Raw genomic sequence first — 7,097 nt, forward strand, 5'->3', positions numbered from 1 at the left:
TTACATTGCATATAACCAAACATTCAAACACGCGTCTCTATATTACTCTTCTAATAAGCACAAACAAAATATTGCATTGCATAGAACCATGCATTTCTACATGGTTCTTCCAATAAGCATAAAAAAAACATTGTGTTGCATATAAACATGCATTCAAATATATGTCTCTAAATCGCTCTTCCAATGAGCACAAAAAAACAAACAAAACATTCCATCACATATAACCATGCATTCAAACATACATCTCATTTCCAATTAAGCACAATCAAACAAACGAAACATTCCATCGCATATAACAATGCATTCTAACATAAATTTTCTACATCATATCTACAAAAACAATCGGTGCGGGACCAAACCCTTCCATAAGTGACTTCTCTAAACACACCCAAACCTCCTTCACGGAAAATGCGGGAATTGCCTAAACAAATCCCTGGTCCATCACAGCAAATGCGGGAATTGCCTCAACAAATCCCTAATTCATCACGACAAATACGGGAATTGCCTCAACAAATCCCTGGTTCATCACGACAAATGGGGGAATTGCCTCAACAAATCCCTAGTTCATCATGACAAATGCAGGAATTTCTTTAACAAATCCCTAGTTCATCACGGCAAATGCGCGAATTGCCTAAGCAAATCCCTAGTTCATCACGACAAATGCGGGAATTGCCTCAACAAATCACTGGTTCATCACAGAAAATGCGAGAATTGCCTTAGCAAATCACTAGTTCATCACAACAAATACGGGAATTGCCTCAGCAAATCCCTGGTTCATCCCAGCCAATGCGGGAATTGCCTTAGAAATCCCTGGTTCATCACAACAAATGTGGCAACTGGCTAAGCAAATCTCTGGTTCATCACGGCAAATGCGGGAATTGCCTCACCAAATCCTTGGTTCATCACGGCAAATGCGGGAATTGCCTCATCAAATCTCTAGTTCATCACGGCAAGCGCGAGAAGTGTCTCATCAACTCCCTGATTCTTTATTGCAGCGCGAAAACTGCCTCATCAAATCCCTGATTATTTATGGCCTCGCGGAAACTACCTCAAGAAATCTCTGGTCCACCAACAGAGCATCGATCTGCATTAATAAAATTTGGTCCCTAAATCTAAGTGATTAGGATAACCAAAAATTCTAAAAATAATAAAACTAAACCAGTTGTTAAGGTTTCTAAATCTAATTGATTAGGTTAACCAAAATTCAAATTTAAAGTAATTGAATTCTCAAAAAAATGATTTTTTTCAAAGTTATTCTAAAAATAATATTAAAATAAAAATAAAAAAGTGAATGAATTAAAGATTTGATTGGATTATTAGATAAATTAAAGATTTGAAAATATATAATTTGAATCTTATAATATCAATTTCATTAAGTTGTGTGAATCACCTTGATAATAACTATATCTTTAAGGATTCAAAAGTCAAATAAGAGATTGCATTATGAAAAATACAAATCATATCAAATTAATTGCATCCCCATATGAATAAGGTAAGAATTACAGTTCTATCAGAAAAATAATATTGAGATTCAATATCTGATTTGTATAAGATTTGAAAAAGATTATTTTCACCTATCATTGAATAATGCAATAATCCTAAGATGATTTGAAATCACTAATTTCGATTATAAATATAAAATATTCTTAATATGGTAAAATTAAAAAAAAAAATCTGAATTTGACTATAAGGAAGAATATGCCCCCTAATCCCCGCCAAAGTAATAATGGTGAAGATTTGTTTTTAAAATAGACATGAGTCTAATCCTCTACTATAAATAAGTAGTGTAGACTTATGATGAAAAAGAAGGCTCTCTCAAGAAAAACTCTCTCTAACAAAATACCTCTCTCAAAAGGAGCTATCATTCCCTCAAAATAAACATCTCTCAAAAGGGGAACATCTCTAAAAAAGAGACCCCTAAAAAGTAGCAAAAATACTGAGAGTTTTATCCTCACAAACAAAAAACTTCACAACACCCAACCATTTCCCATCACACAAAACGTATCAGAAAACAACCTCCAATACAATTCTCAATACCCACAAATCCTTACACAAAAGAACGAGAAAAAATAGAACACCTAGCACTAGTGTTATATCAGAATCATTACCACCCTATGAGTCATGATCTGGAGTATCTCTCCTCAGCTCTTCATCACGACAAATGCGGGAATTACGTCAACAAATCATTAGTACATCATGATCAATGCGGGAATTGCCTCAACAAATCCTTGGTACATCATGAGAAATGCGAAAATTACCTCAACAAATCCCTCGTCCATCACGACAAATGCGGGAATTGCCTCAACAAAGTCGTGGTGCATCACGGTAAATGCGAGAATTGCCTCAACAAATCCCTAGTCCATCATGGCAAATGCGAGAACTGCCTCAACAAATCCTTTGTGCATCACGGAAAATGCGAGAATTGCTGCAACAAATCCCTAGTTCATCATGGAAAATGCGGGAATTGCCTCAACAAATCCCACGTTCATCACGGCAAATGCGGGAATTGCCTCGTCAAATCCCTGGTTCATCACGTCAAATGAGGGAATTACCTCAAAAAATTCCTAGTTCATCATGACAAATGCGGGAATTGCCTCAAGAAATTCCTGGTTCATCACGACAAATGTGGGAATTGCCTCAATAAATCCCTAGTTCATCACGGCAAATATGGGAATTGCCTCACCAAATCCCTGGTTCATCACGACAAATGCGGGAATTTCCTTAGAAAATCCTTGGTACATCACGGCAAATGCATGAATTGCCTCAGAGCTCGAGTAGTGCCTCAACAAATCTTCGGTCTATCACGGCACGCGGGAACTGCCTCAACAAATCCCTAGTCCATCACGGCAAGCATGGGAACTGCCTCAACAAATCTCTGGTTCATCACGGCAACACGAGTGCCTCAACAAATCCCTAGTTAATTAGGGCAACACAGGTGCCTCAACAAATCTTTGGTCTTCCAATAGAACATCGATCTACATCATCAAAATTCGATAACTTCCCAATGGCCTTTTTATGAGCCTCAACAAAATAGCATTCATTTCTTTACTGGTTACTTACCAAGATATCTCACAAACTTCAGTTTACTTACTATCGGGTAAGCAACAAGTAAAGAGGGGCAGTTGTGAACACCCATTTTTTGTCTGGCTCAGGAAAAGCCCAAAACCGTTTTACATAAAAAAAATAACAGTATTCTAAAAAATGGTTTTCTAAAAATAATAAGACTAAACCATTTGTTAAGGTTTCTAAATCTAAGCGATTAAGTTAACTAAAATAACAAAGCCAAAATATAAAAGTCAAACCAGTTATAATAATGTTTCTAAATCTAAATGATTAGGTTAACCAAAATTCAAATAAAAATAATTGAATACTCAAAAAATTATTTTTCAAAGTTATTCTAAAAAATATAATAATAATTAATTAAGGATGAATGAATTAAAGATTTGCTTTCATCAATATTTGATTATCAAATAAGTTAAAGATTTGAAATCATGTAAATTTAATCAAATCATATCAATTTGTTAAGGTTACATGAATCACCTTAACAAGAGTTAAATCTTTAAAGTTTCGACAAAGAAATAAAATAAATCAAATATTGAATTATGAAAATACAGATCATATTGAATTGATTGGGTTGCGTTTTTATAATTACAATGTGGATAAGGTAAGGATTTCCTTTTTATATGAATTTGATTTGTAATAAGGTTAGTGATCCTTCAAATATTCCATAAAAAACAATAATTTTGAGATTGTGTATTTAGTATCTCCTATGATATTTATAAGATTTAGAATCATCAATTTTACATCATGCAATAATCTTAAGTTGATGCAACCACTAAAAAAATGAGATTTCGACTAAATTTACTTTGTTTCAGAGCCAAATATTTATTTTTTACTCGCTAGGGGTATTATAATAATTATTATTAATAAATAAAGAGTATATTTTTTAGTGTCATAGAACTCAAATAACACGGAATTTGGATTTCTGATTTTAAAATAATTTTAAATTCGAATGCTTTGTATGAATGATGATTTATTTCCATTTTAAGCATGTGTAGAAATTCATTACAAATAAAATCCACACACTCCTTATTTCCTAAATAAAACAAGGGAAAACTACATCAAAATAAATGAGATTATATGCAATAATAGAGAAGGATTCCTCTCCCATTTTAAATTTGGAATAAATATTTCATCATTGATTTCAAGATACATGTGTAACACTATAAATAATGCACATTCCCTAATGAAAAAAGAAGGGGATTCCATACAAAAAAGTTGTCTCAAGAAAAACCCTATTCCACAGAAGACCTCTCTAAAAAAGAGTCATTGTTCTCTCAAAATAGACATGAACCTCTCTAAAAAAAAGACCCCAAAAAATAGCAAACAGCACTGAGAGTTTTATCTTCTCAAACAAAAAAAAATTCAACACCTAACCATTTCTCATCACACAAAACATATCAGAAAATAACCTCCAACACAATTCCCACTACCCAATAATCCTTACACAAAAGAGCTAGGAAAAAATAGAGCACCTAGCAAAAGCATTATATCAAAATCACTACTACCTATGGAGTCATGATCTGGAGTATCTCTCCTTCGCTCTATAATACCACATGCCAACATGGAAGCAGATGGAAAATTTTGGACTGTGCGATTTGATCTCCTATGTCTCAGGCGTCCATTCAAAGAATGTTAACTGGTTAGAAATCCACCCAATAAAATTAATAAAAATGTAAAAATAAAAATTGTCTACCACATAAAGGATGGAGGGACGATCGCTCTGGGGGCTTCTTTATCTCAACTCATCTTTCGGAAGGTCACGCTACGCCACTTCTTTCCTTAATTAAAAAACTCAACCAATAAATATTTTTCTATTATAGAACTACATAAGTTTTGATTCCCTATCAAAATTGGGATACGTAGAACCAAGATTCATCTTATTAGGCACAATAAAAAATAAATAAAATTTCCCTTTCAAATAATCAAATAAATTTAAAATATAATAAAGTCATATAATTTAAATGAAGGGTATCGCTTAAGGTGGACGGGTAGGGTGCTAATCTTTTCCCTACCCTGTAACCTAATGTAATTGGGCTTAAAAGATTTTTCTACATTTTTTACCATAAAATGTAGCGGCAACTCTAACAAAGTCGTACAGCCCAAAATCGGGGCGCGAAAATAGAGAGTAATGTTGTGGTGATTCATGGATGAACATTATTCAAATAACTACGGCAAGGAATAATCGATTAACACTTAACTTAATTGATTAGTAATACTCTATAAATCCTCCTGTCTGATGGACATAATTGATTATCAGGATTGGTAATCGATTATCGATGTCATAAGACAAAATTCTTTTAGCTACAATAACTAGGAATAATAGATTTTCAGTATTATAAAATCGTTTGAATGACGAAAAGCATGTGAATACGAGTAATACAAGATAAAATACTTTAAAAGGGATTGATGTCCCAAAGATAAAATAAATACCTATCATTAAAGCATAAGTAAAACGTTATCTACCGATAGTATGAGATGCTAGTGGTAACGGGATTACTTAGAGCCCTTCTAACGAGGTCGTCGACTATTATGACGTTTAGGGTGAGGCCCAAAAGGTTTATGTTTTCCACACAGCGAGATCGTGTGATCGTAAGTGGCTTGGCCATTGGGCCGTCCCAGGTGATTCGACGATGGTTCATAGAGATGATTAAGACTTAATATTGGGTCCCACAAGAAGCATTTCGTTTGGAGATGTCTTAGGCTATGCAGATCATGGAAGAATCAACAATGATTAAAATATTTAATCGGCTAACCTCGGTTAGTGTGCATACTCATTATGAACAATGTAGTAGTGGAGAGGAAAGTTACGGGAGACGAACGAGCCCCGAGATGTTGAGAGGGACAACGATGGCAGTGATGCGTCAACAAAACCTTGAGGGAGAGTCTATATGAGATGAGTCCCCTGTATTCATGGATGAGGTATTCTGTTGGATTGGATAGTTCTCATAGCGCAAACTAGACAATCTTTGACAACTCCTTTTTGCAATCAAGATCGATGAGAGGGATACCCAAAAAGTGTTTGATACGACACGATCCTGAAATGGATAGTTCCTTTGGAATAGATCAATCACATATCCTTGCGAGGAATAAATTGGTGCGTTTCAATCGGCTTATTATGAGACTTGTACTCTTGGTTATTTCAAAATAGTTTATTGGGAGGATATTGGCATAAGGATGGATGAACCAAGCATAGAATTTATATATTATACTCGTGGATATTGATCCCCATATCCTTAGTACAAACATAATTCATTATTGACACTTATGTATGTGATAAAATTTTATGTCTGTTATTTTTTTCTGTCTTGGTGTGATATTCTGTGTAATTCCACGTCGTCAATGAATAGCATTCATTAGATGTCTTACTCCTCATTCTTGTCTTGTATGCTTGTACATTGTTTTCTTTATATGGACCGACCCATGATATGCTGCCACCATTTCACGATGCTCTAGGAGGGAACAATGAGGGTTGAGGGCGACCATTGTATCTACACGGCTCCCTACGACCTAGAGGTGGAGCTTCATAGTGATGGCTCTGTGATGCGCTTTCCACCACACTGCACAGTTTGAGAGGTCTCATGTGAAAGTGTGCATGTCAAGGGGAACACTTTGGAAAGCTCTCTTTATATGTCATGGTTTTGATGAGGACAACTTGTGCTAATAAGAGCTTGAAGATCACCAACAAATCAACGTGCTTAAGTCTTTAATTGGTACTAGGCTTAGACTAGAATCTAGTTTAAGTTGAGTCAAAGGCTTAGGTCACCTAATACATGTCTCATATGCATAAATCTTTTAAATCATTTCATCTTTGAGATATGTCATTCATAATATGTTCATGCATTACATAAATACATGTATATGTGCATTCTAGGCATAAACTAAGTGTGAAACATGTATGAACTAAGTGCATAACGTATTTGAGGTTTTGTATTTAAAAATACACATTTAAAAATGCTGTTAATCGATTAACTAATACTTTAATCGATTAACCCAACTGCTTTGAAAAGTGGTTGCTACAGGAACATCTGGAGTAT

This window comes from Lupinus angustifolius, unplaced genomic scaffold (assembly GCF_001865875.1).
Source record: "Lupinus angustifolius cultivar Tanjil unplaced genomic scaffold, LupAngTanjil_v1.0 Scaffold_447, whole genome shotgun sequence".
Classification (NCBI taxonomy): Eukaryota; Viridiplantae; Streptophyta; class Magnoliopsida; order Fabales; family Fabaceae; genus Lupinus; species Lupinus angustifolius.